Below are 11730 nucleotides of genomic sequence, written 5' to 3' on the forward strand. Positions count from 1 at the left end.
GCTACCTATTAATTTAATTTAGGTTACGTCTAGACTAAATGCCTCTGGCTACAGAGGCATGTAGGTTAGGCTACCTGGCATAGGAAAATGAAGCAGCGATTTAAATAATCGCCGCTTCATTTAAATTTAAACGGCTGCCGCGCTGACCCGATCAGCTGTTTGTCAGCTCAGCACTGTAGTCTGGATGCTCCGCGGTTGACATCCAAGGCATTTGTCAACCTACCAGGTATGCCCCCTGGGCTCAGGTTTACCTGGGAGGTCCACAAATGTCTTTGATGTTGACCACGGAGCATCCGCACTACAGCGCTGAGCCGACAAACAGCTGATCGGTTCAGCACAGCAGCCATTTAAATTCAATTTTAATTTTCCTATGCCGGGTAGCCTAATCGACATGCCTCTGTCGCCAGAGGCATTTAGTCTAGCCGTACCCTTAGTGTCCTCTAGTTCTTATATTATGGGAACTAGTAGATAATTTTTCTTTATTCAGCCTCTCCACACCACTCATGATTTCATAGACCTCTATCATCTCCCCCCTCAGTCTAAACTGAAAAGTCCCAGTCGCTTTAGCCTCTCTTCATATGGGACCTGTTCCAAATCCCTGATCATTTTAGTTGCCCTTTTCTGAACCCTTTCCAAGGCCAAAATATCTTTTTTGAGGTGAGGAGACCACATCTGTACACAGTATTCAAGGATGTGGGCATACCATAGATTGATTCAGAGGCAGTAAGATATTCTGTCTTATTTTCTATCCCTTTCTTAATTTCAGCTGAAACAAAAAACACGACTATGTAGCACTTTAAAGACTAACAAGATGGTTTATTAGGTTTCGTGGGCCAGACCCACTTCCTCAGATTAAATAGTGGCAGAAAATTGTCACAACCATATATACCAAAGAATACAATCAAAAAAATGAACACATATGAAAAGGACAAATCAAATTTCAGAACAGAAGAGGGATGGGGGGGAAGGTAAATGTCTGTGAGCTAATGACATGAGAGGTGATAATTGGGGAAGCTATCATTGTAATGGGTAAGATAATTAGCGTCTTTTTACACCTAAGTTTGAATAGTGTCAAATTTAAGCATGAATGACAGTTCAGAGTTATAACTAAGTGAGTTATAAGATCAAGAACACATATTCCTGTGCATCCAGAAATATAATTTATGCTATCATGTGCTGAAAGTGTCTGTCTGCTATGTACATTGGACAAATGTCTCAGACACTTTGCCAAAGGATCAATGACCACAAAACAGATATTAGACAGGATCACAAAGAAAAAACAGTTTCTTGCCATTTCAACCAGAAACGACTTGGTTACCTGCATCCTGCTTCAAAGACCTTTTAACACCAAACTTGAAAGAATCCTCTGAACTGTCATTCATGCTTAAATTTGACACTTTACACCTAGGTCTTAACAAAGACACTAATTACCTTACCCATTATAAAGATAGCTTCCCCAATTATCACCCCTCATGTCATTAGCTCACAGACATTTACCTCCCTCCCCCCCACTCTTCTGTTCTGAAATTAGATTTGTCCTTTTTCATGTGTGTTCATTTTTTTTATTGTATCCTTTGGTATATATGGTCTTGCTAATTTTCTTCCACTACTTGATCTGAGGAAGTGGGTCTGGCCCACACAAGCTCATCACCTATTAAACCATCTTGTTAGTCTTTAAAGTGCTACACAGTCCTGTTTTTTGTTTCAGCTAGACCAGGCTAACATGGCTACATTTCAGTCACTATTAATAATTCCAAACATCCTATTTGCCTTTTTGACCACCGCAGCACACTGTGTGGAAGCTTTCAGAGAACTGTCCACGATAACTCCAACATCTCTTTCCTGATTTGTTGTAGCCAAATTAGCCCCCATCATACTGCCCGTATAGTTGGGGTTATCTTTTCCAACGTACATTACTTTACATTTATCCACATTAAATTTCATTTGCCATTTTGTTGCCCAATAACTCAGTTTGGTGAGATCTTTTTGAACTTCACAGTCTGCTTCTGTCTTGACTGTCCTAAACAGTTTGGTATCATCTGCAAACTTTACTACCTCACTGCTTACCCCTTTCTCCAGATCATTTATGAATAAGTTGAACAGGATTGGTCCCAGGACTGACCCTTGGGGGACACCATTAGTTACCACTTTCCATTTTGAAAACTTACCATTTATTCCTACCCTTTGTTTCCTGTCTTTTAACTAGTTCTCAATCCATGAAAGGACCTTCCCTCTTATCTCATGACAATGTAATTTACGCAAGAGCCTTTGGTCAGTGACTTTGTCAAAGGCTTTGTGAAAATCTAAGTTTACTATATCTACTGGATTTCCCCTTGTCTGCATGTTTGTTAACCCCTCCAAAGAACAATAGATTAGTAAGACATGATTTCCCTTTACAGAAACCATGTTGATTTTTGTCCAACAAATTATGTTCTTCTACGTGCCTGACAATTTTATTCTTTACTATTGTTTTGACTAATTTGCCCGGTACTAAAGTTAGACTTTCCGGTCTGTGATTGCTTCTAGAGCCCTTTTTAAATATTGGAGTCACGTTAGCTACCTTCCAGTCATTAGGTATGGAAGCCGATTTAAAGGAGAGATTACAAACCACAGATAATAGCTCAGCAATTTCCCATTTGAGTTCTTTTAGAACCCTTGGATGAATGCCATCCGGTCCCGGAGATTTGTTAACGTTAAGTTTTTCTATTTGTGCCAAAACTTCCTCTAATGATACTTCAATCCAGGACAGTTCCTCAGATTCATCACCCCCAAAGGATGGTACAGATTTGGGAATCTCCCTAACATGCTCAGCCGTGAAGACAGAAGCAAAGAAATCATTTAGTTTCTCCGCAATGGCTTTATAGTCCTTGATTGCTCCTTTTGTATCTCGATCGTCTTTGGGACCCACAGGTTTTTTAGCAGGCTTCCTGCTTCTAATGTACTTAAAAAACATTTTATTTCTTTTTGAGTTTTTGGCTAGCTGTTCCTCAAAATCTTTTTGCTTTTCTTATTACATTTTTACACTTGATTTGACATGGTTTATGTTCCTTTCTATTTATCTCACTAGGATTGGACTTCCACTTCTTGAAAGATACCTTTTTGTCCCTCAGTGTTTCTTCTAAGTCACGGTGACTCTCTTTTAGGTCTCTTACTATGTTTTTTAATTTGGGGTATACATTTAAGTTGGGCCTCTATTATGGTGTCTTTAAAAAGTTTCCATGCAGCTTGCAGGGATTTGGCTCTAGTCACTGTGCCTTTTAATTTCTGTTTAACTAACCTCCTCATTTTTGTGTAATTTCCTTTTTTGAAATTAAATGCCAGGGTGCTGGACTGCTGAGGTGTTCTTCCCACCACAGGAATGTTGAATGTTATTCTATTGTTGTCCCAAGTGGTCCTGTAATAGTTACCTCCTGGACCTGAACCTGCACTCCACTCAGGACTAAATTGTGAATTGCCTCTCCCCTTGTGGGTTCCTGTACCAGCTGCTCCAAGAAGCAGTCATTTAAGCCATTGAGAAATTTTATCTCTGCATCTCTTCCTGAGGTGACATGTACCCAGTCAGTATGGGGATAATTGAAATCCCCCATTATTAGAGAGTTTTTTATTTTGGTAGCCTCTCTAATCTCCCTCAGCATTTCAGTGTCAGTATCACTGTCCTGTGGTTAGGTGGTCAGTAATATATCCCTACTGCTATATTATTATTATTGGAGCATGGAATTACTGGCCATAGTGATTCTATTGAACATGTTGATTCATTTAAGATTTTTATTTCATTTGATTCCACGTTATCTTTCACATACAGTGCCACTCCGCCACCCACCCGGCCTGCTCTATCCTTCCGATATATTTTATATCCCGGTATGATTGTGTCCCACAGATTTTCCTCATTCCACCAGGTTTCAGTGATGCCTATTATGTCAATACGAGGTACTCTAGTTCACCCATCTCGTTAGTCAGACTTCTAACATTTGTGTAGAAGCACTTAAATTGCCACTGTTTATTTGTCTGCCCTTCCCTGATGCATTGGATTCCTTTATATGCCGTTATTTGTCTGCTCTGGCCCATGGTTTGTCCTCTCCCCTCCTCTCTTTCTGACTACAGCTTAGAGAATCTCTATTAATGGATTCTCCTCTAAGAGAAGTCTCCCTCCGATTTATGTGCTTCTCCGCACCAATCTGCTTTCCTCCGTCTCTTAGTTTAAAAATTGCTCTACGGCCTTTTTAATGTTTCAAAGAGTAGGAGCTTTCACCAGGGCACGTGGGCTCAGCTGTCAGCTGGCATTTTCCATCATTTGAACCTGAGTCCGCAAGAGCTGTCTGGGAGCGTCCTGTTACTTACAAGTAGACTGAGCATTCTTGGCTGGCGTGGATGCGACTCTTGCCTAAAGGAAGGTGTTTGAGGTGACAGATGGTGTCTTCTCATACTCCACTGTGTTTCCAAAGGACATGAAGCGTCTGCAGAGAGCATCGCAAGTGTGAATTATCTTGGACAGAGCAAGGCCACACTCGTGTGAAACGTCACCGAGCTCGGTTTACTAACTTCATAGACTTTCAAGTCAGAAGGGACCATTCTGATCATCTAGTCTGACCCCCTGCACAGTGCAGGCCACAGAATCTCACCCACCCACTCCTGGAATAATCCTCTCACCTAGATCTCAGATATTGAAGTCCTCAAATGGTTTAAGGACCCCAAGATGACCCCAGTTTGATTGCGGCTGGCTCCCAGGAAGAGGCAAAGGGCCCCAGAGCTCGTCACGGACCCTGGTGCTCGGTTGACAGGAAGAGGAGGGTTGTGAGCGTGAGATGGCTGAGCTGGGTGCTGAGTTGTACAGCCCGCAGCTAAGGGATTAGTTTGGCCTGAGGCAATTTTCCCCCTCCCTGCTGCACAGCCCTGTGGCAGATGGTCCATGTGTGGAGGCATGAAGGCAGGGCTGTGCTCATGGCTGCTGCTCCCTTGGCACGGGGCAGCGGGGCTGAACACTGATGTGGCTGCCTAAAGGGGGGGTGGCTGGAGGGAAGGGCTTTGTTGTGAGTGGCTCTCCCTTGGACTGAGTCATGGTGGTAGGGGACTGAGAAAGGTCTGGAGAGGGCACCCTTGGGTGCCAGCCTCTTGGCAGCCCACCAAGGCCTGGGTTGGAGCTTTGTGGAGCAGCAGGGCCTGGGCTCCCCTACCCACAACCCTCTTGATAGTGAGGAGTTGCAGCTGTGACCACTAGGCCACGCTCTCTGCGCAGTCCCTGAGTGAGGACTGTTGCAAGTGGCTTTGTGAGGACCCTGCGATGTGGTTGGTTTGTGACGGCTGTGGGCCAGCTCTACAGCCGGTGTCATTCAGAGCCACTTTGCTGCTGTTGACGGAGCCATGTGGCTGGTTCCTACCAGCTGAGCCCTGTTGATCACTGTGGTGGGTTGAAGCGGTGGGGCGGGGCCGGGGGCGGAGAAGAGCAGGGGTTCGGTAGCGAGTGACCTGTGGGGACCAGTGGCGGCTTAGTGGCACTCGTATGCAGTGGCTGGGAGAGGGGTCGAGTCATTTCCTTGCCGCTGCAGCGAGGTGCCAGCGCGTGGCTGTGGAGCCAGCAGATCAGCCTGGGCCAAGAAGCGACCCTCCCTCTCCGTCCCCTGCCGGGGCTGCCGGGTGCGTGAGAGAGGCCGGCAGCAGGAAGTGACGAGCAGGGGTGGAGCCTGTGCTGATTGGTGGAGTCGAGGCCTGGAGGCGGGGCTGGGCCAGGAAAGGGCGCGAGCGGGCGACCCGGGAGCGAAGTGAACAGGGGCGGCTAACGCAGTCTCCTGTGGGCGGGGCCAGGCTACACCTCAACTCCACTCCTGAAGGGGCGGGCGGTGCCCACACAAGCTCATGATGCCATCTCCATGTTTGGTTGGTCTGTAAAGTGCTCCCGCTTGTAGGTTTTTCAGTTTATTACAGACAGACAGCTGGGTTTGCAGGGAGCAGGAGAACCGTGTGGGGACTGCAGGACACCTGCCCAGCTGATGCGTAGTGGGGGGGAGGGGAGACACCTGCCCAGCTGATGGGTAGTGGGGGGGAGGGGAGACACCCGCCGAGCCTGATGGGTAGTGGGGGGGAGGGGAGACACCCGCTGAGCCTGATGGGTAGTGGGGGGGGGGAGACACCTGCCGAGCCTGATGGGTAGTGGGGGGGAGGGGAGACACCCGCCGAGCCTGATGGGTAGTGGGGGGGAGGGGAGACACCTGCCGAGCCTGATGGGTAGTGGGGGGGAGGGGAGACACCCGCCGAGCCTGATGGGTAGTGGGGGGGAGGGGAGACACCCGCCGAGCCTGATGGGTAGTGGGGGGGAGGGGAGACACCCGCCGAGCCTGATGGGTAGTGGGGGGGAGGGGAGACACCCGCCGAGCCTGATGGGTAGTGGGGGGGAGGGGAGACACCCGCCGAGCCTGATGGGTAGTGGGGGGGAGGGGAGACACCCGCCGAGCCTGATGGGTAGTGGGGGGGAGGGGAGACACCCGCCGAGCCTGATGGGTAGTGGGGGGGAGGGGAGACACCCGCTGAGCCTGATGGGTAGTGTGTGGGGGGAGACACCCGCTGAGCCTGATGGGTAGTGTGTGGGGGGGGGGAGACACCCGCCGAGCCTGATTGGTAGTGGGGGGGAGGAGCCTGCGGTCATGGTACACGTAGCAACCAATGAGAGGGAAGGATGGGAGAGAGACCCCGAAGGCCACACTTAGGCTGCTAGGAAACAGACTGAAATGCAGGGTCCCTATGGGAGCGTTCTCTGCACTGCTTCCAGTTCCACACGCAGGGCCCCGGGGCAGGCAGAACTGCAGGGTCTCCATGTGTGGGGCAGCCGCTGGGGAAGGGAGGAGGGGTTAGATTGAGTAGGAAGTGGGGAAACTTTGGGGAAAGGAGGAGCCAGTCCAGGGAGGTTGGGCTCCCCCTAAATCGCAATGGCACCAGATTGGTGGCACTTAATGTTACAAAGGTTGTCAAGCAGTTTTTACGCTAAAGGCCGGGGAAAGATGACCAGTCCGGAGGAGCTCGCACACCGCCCCGGGACATGTCTTGGGGGAGGGTCTCTAAATGGAGATGCTCTATGTTCAAGGCGGGAGCACGGGAAGGAAGATGATAAAGTGCAGCTCAGCTCAGATGAGAAACAATCTACCCCGGGAAAGGGAGCCCAAGGCACAAGGAAATGGCAGCCCAACAGAGACATTTTTCAAGCGCTTATGCGCAAACACTAGCACTCTGTCATAGGATGGTGAACAAGAGACCCTGGATTCCAGGAGGAGATCGATGTCACGAGCATCACAGAACCTGGTGGAGCGAGGACAGTCAATGGGAGATGGTCACACCGGGGCACAAAATACAGCAGAAGGGGAGAACAGCTGGTGCTGGTTGGGGAGCGGCACCGAACGTGAACAAACACATAGAATCACATGAAGGAAACATGTTACATGGCCAACCATGTTCCACGCAATCTCTACAGATGGTCATTTCATGCTCTGCTACGAAGAATAATCTAGCAGCTGGGACACCTCATCAGCCACCTGACCAAGACCGTGACAGTGACTGTGAAATGCTAAGGGAGATTAGAGAGGCTACCGCCATACAACACAGCGTAGTTGTGGGGCATTTCAACTACCCCGTATCGCCGGGGTACGTCAGCTCGGGACATGATGCAGACGTAACACGTCTTGATACTTACTGAAGAGGTGATTGCTTCTTGGAGCAGCCGCTTCTGGAACCACCAGGGGAAAGGCAATTCTGGATTTAGCACTAAGTGGAGAGCAGGGTCTGGTCCAAGAGGTGTGTATATCTAGATATCTGGATCACTTGGAAATAGCAACCATCACATCATAACATGTCACATTGCTGCGGCAGGGAAAAACACCTCGGCAGCCCAACACTGTGGCATTTAATTTCAGAAAGGGGAACGACACAAGTGAGAAGGCTGGTTAGTTGCACAGAAATTGAAAGTGCTCAGGTAAAATCCCTGCAAGCTGCATGGAAACTTTTCAAAGACACCAAAATAGAGGCCCAACTTCAATGTTTACTCCATATTAAACAACACAAAGTGCCACTGTGGCTTTACAACCAGGTGCAAGAAGCAGTGAGATTAAAAAGGCATGGTTTCCAAAGGGGATGTTAAATTGGCCCATATATACCTGTTGGCTCTCCACCCCCTCAGTTCCTTCTTACCGGACTACACCTAGGAAGGTGAGGCAGGTGGGATCTGGAATGGACGTGAGCAGCACATCTTGAAGAAGAACAGTTAACGAGGTAAGTGACCGTTCGTTCTTCTTGGAGCGCTTGCTCGTGTCCGTTCCATGTAGGTTATGCCAAAGCAGAAGCCCCAGGAGGCAGGGTCAGAGTTCGAACCTTCTACTGAGTGGAGGACGGCCCTACCCAAGGCAGGCTCCTCCCTGGCCCGATGGGAGAGCGCGAATGGTCAGCAAAGGTGCGGACAGAGGGCCAGGCGGTCGCCCTGCAGATGTCCAGGGGCGGGATCAGGGCCATAAAAAGCTGCGGCGGAGGCCTGCACTCTCATAGAGGGGGCCATGAGGGGAGGGGCTGGGACCCCGCCAGCCCATAGCACTCCCTAATGCAGACCGTGACGCAGGAGGAGATCCTCTGTGCAGACTGCAGCTGACACTTCAGTCGCTCCGCAACGGCAACAGGGAGCTGCAGCGACTTGGAGGGGCTTTGTTCTCCAAATAAAAGGCTAGAGCCCTCCTGCTACCCAGCTGTGCAATACCTGTTCCTACCCGCCGCGTGGGGCTCGGGGTCCGAGACTGGCAGGGAAATGTCCCGCGGCACAGGGAAGTTCACCACTAACTTAGGCAGGAAGGCAGGGTGGGGAGAGCAACCTGACTTTGTCCTTGAAGAAAACTGTATATGGAGGATCCAAAGCCAGAGTCCTCAGCTCGGACAGGTGCCTGGCCACTGGCAGGGATACCTTGTAGGGCTGGCGTAGCAATGAGCACATCGCCAAGGGCTCAAATGGAGGTCCCATGAGTCTGGACAGGACCGAGTTAAGATCCTTGGGCTGCTGAACACGTGGATAAAGCCTGTCCAGGCCCTTCGAAAACCTGTTTGCCATTGGGTCCGCAAAGAGGGTCACCCAGCACCCAGGTGAAAAGAAGAGAGCCGCTAGGTGAACCCTAATCAAGGAGAAGGAGAACCCCGGAGCCTAAGACCCTGAAGGTAGTCCAGGACCAGGGGGACCGGGGCGTCCATAGGGGGCATTCCCCTTTGGGTAGAGCAGATATGAAACTGCAAACACTTAGCCAGATAAGTAGCCTTAGTGGAAGGTTTCCTGCTCCCCAGCAACACCTCCTGCACATGGCCTGAACACTGAAGCTCTGCTGCTTCCTTGCCACACGGTGCAGGGACTACAGGTCCAGGTGGTGACGTCCACCAAATTCCTGCGTGATCAGGTCGGGGACTAGCGGGAGCAATGAGGATCAGGGACATCCTGAATTCCCGCGCCCGCAGGTGGCTCAGCAAGAACGGTGGCAACACGTACAACAGCCCCTCGGGCCAGGGACTTAGCAACGCATCTCCAGAGAGCCTCTTTCCAGAGCCATGCAGGAACAGGACCCCGACCACGTCCTCTCCTGGAGCGTGGCGAACCGGCCGGACAGAGAACCCCCACCCGTGGAAGATGTCCAGGCCTACAGCCCTCTTGAGGCCCCTGCTGGAGGAGACCCTGCTTGGCTGGTCGGCCAGAGTGTTCTGGGAGAGAGGAGGCATTCGGGTGGATACCCGCCGCGATGCAGAGATCCCACAGGTGAAGGGCTGCCCGACACAGGTGAGGAGAGCGTCCCCCTCCCCCCCGGGTCTGCTGACGTACAAAACTGCAGCATGTTGTCTGACAGGATGAGGACTGATTTGCCTGAGCCGGGGGCGGAAGGCCACACGGGCGAGGCGAACCACTCAGAGCTCCCTGCCATTGATGTGCAGGGAGAGAGCGTCCCTCGACCACATACCTTGCGTCCGCATGTCTCCAAAATGGGGCCCCCAACTGGTGTCTGACACATCGGTGACGGCCTGGAGACTGGGGCTTGGGCCCAGATCTCCTCCTCCCGGGACCACCAGTCCAGGGAGCGAAGGACGTCAGGGGACTGCCGCCTCTGTGTCCCACGCGTGACAGGATGGGTTGTGAGTCCGCGCCAGCCACATCCTCGTATGCAGTGGGCGTATGCGGAGCTTGGCGTGCTGTACTACGTGGCTGCATGTGGCCATTAGGCCCAGAAAGCACATGCAGGCCCTAGCCATGGTTATCGGCAACGTCTGCATGTCCCAGACAGCCGACCTGATTAGCAGATCTAGGGAGGGCGGTCTTGGCTGTTGGTGTCTAGATTGACGCCCACAAACTCTATTACTGGGGTAGGCACCGGGGTCGATTTGGGCACAGGCAGGAGCAGACCCTGCTCCCACAGAAGTTCTTGAACCAGGGTGATGTGGGCTCATAACTAGTTGGCGGAGCGCCCCCCGTAGGAGCCAGCCATCCGGGTATGAGAACACCTGGATGCCTCGTTTTCTGAGCATGGCGGCGACAGCCAAGCACTTCGTGAAGACCAGGGGGCCATAAATTGATAGTGGTCCCTGCGGAGGAACCAATGGTGGGTGCGGCACAATAGAAATATGAAAATTCGCATCTTTTAGATTGAGGGCAGCGTACCAGTGTGCGGGGGCTAGGAAAGGAATGATGGAAGCCAGAGTCACCATCTTGAATTTCGTCTTGACAATGAAAGTGTTGCGATCTCGGAGGTCCAGGAATGGAGGAAACCCACCCTTGGCCCTGGGGACCAGGAAATACCGGGAATAGAAGCCCCTACCCAACACTCCAAGGGGACCCGCCCCTGCAGCCCCCCCGGTGAGGAGCTGAAGCGCCTCCTCCCACAGGAGAAGCTCGTGAGAGGGAGCCCTGAAGAGGGTTGGGATAGGGGAATGGGAGGGAGGGGGAGAAGAGGATGGCATACCCCCTTCCCACTGTTTCTAGAACCCAACAGTCTGAGGTAATAGATTGCCAGGCCTGGTGGAAAGGGAATAGATGGTCCCAAAAGGGGAAGGATAACTCAGTGGTTTGAGCATTGGCCTGCTAAACCCAGGGTTGTGAGTTCAATCCTTGCGGAGGCCATTTAGAGATTTGGGGCAAAAATTTGTCAGGTATAATGCTGGGTCCTGCTGTGAGGGCAGGGGCCTGGACTCAATGACCTTGCAAGGTCCCTTCCAGTTCTAGGAGACAGATAATCTCCATTAATTTCTAAAAAATGTCTAGGGGCAAGGCTGGTAGGCCCTCCCCTCCAGTCCCAAATTAAACATCCAAGGACCTGGCTGCACGGGCCGTATTTATAAAACTCACAGGGCGTGTTTTACAGGGACAGAAATTACTGCTCAGGACGAGGAAGAACCAAGATGAGGAACTTGAGCCTTCCAAGTATCGTTCAAGCTTCCCAGAACTGCCACCAGCCAGCGCTCGCCGCCCCCCATCCCCAGCCAGGGGGACCCCAGGGAATGGCTGACGACCATGCCCAACTGTGATCCGATGGACAGGAGGCAGCTAAAAGCACCAGTCAAAGCCAGGAGAGAAGCTGGAGGGGAGAGGAAAGCTGGTCATAAACCCTGGCTACCCAGCCAGGCGTGGTGGGATTTCAACAAGCTCTGTCCCCACAGCGCCCACACGCCGTGCCGGCTCAGACGGCCCCCGGCCTGCTCGCCTCCTGCTGGCAGCACTTGGCGTACGGGGCCGCAGGG

This window comes from Pelodiscus sinensis, chromosome 27 (genome assembly GCF_049634645.1).
Source record: "Pelodiscus sinensis isolate JC-2024 chromosome 27, ASM4963464v1, whole genome shotgun sequence".
In the NCBI taxonomy this organism is placed as follows: Eukaryota; Metazoa; Chordata; order Testudines; family Trionychidae; genus Pelodiscus; species Pelodiscus sinensis.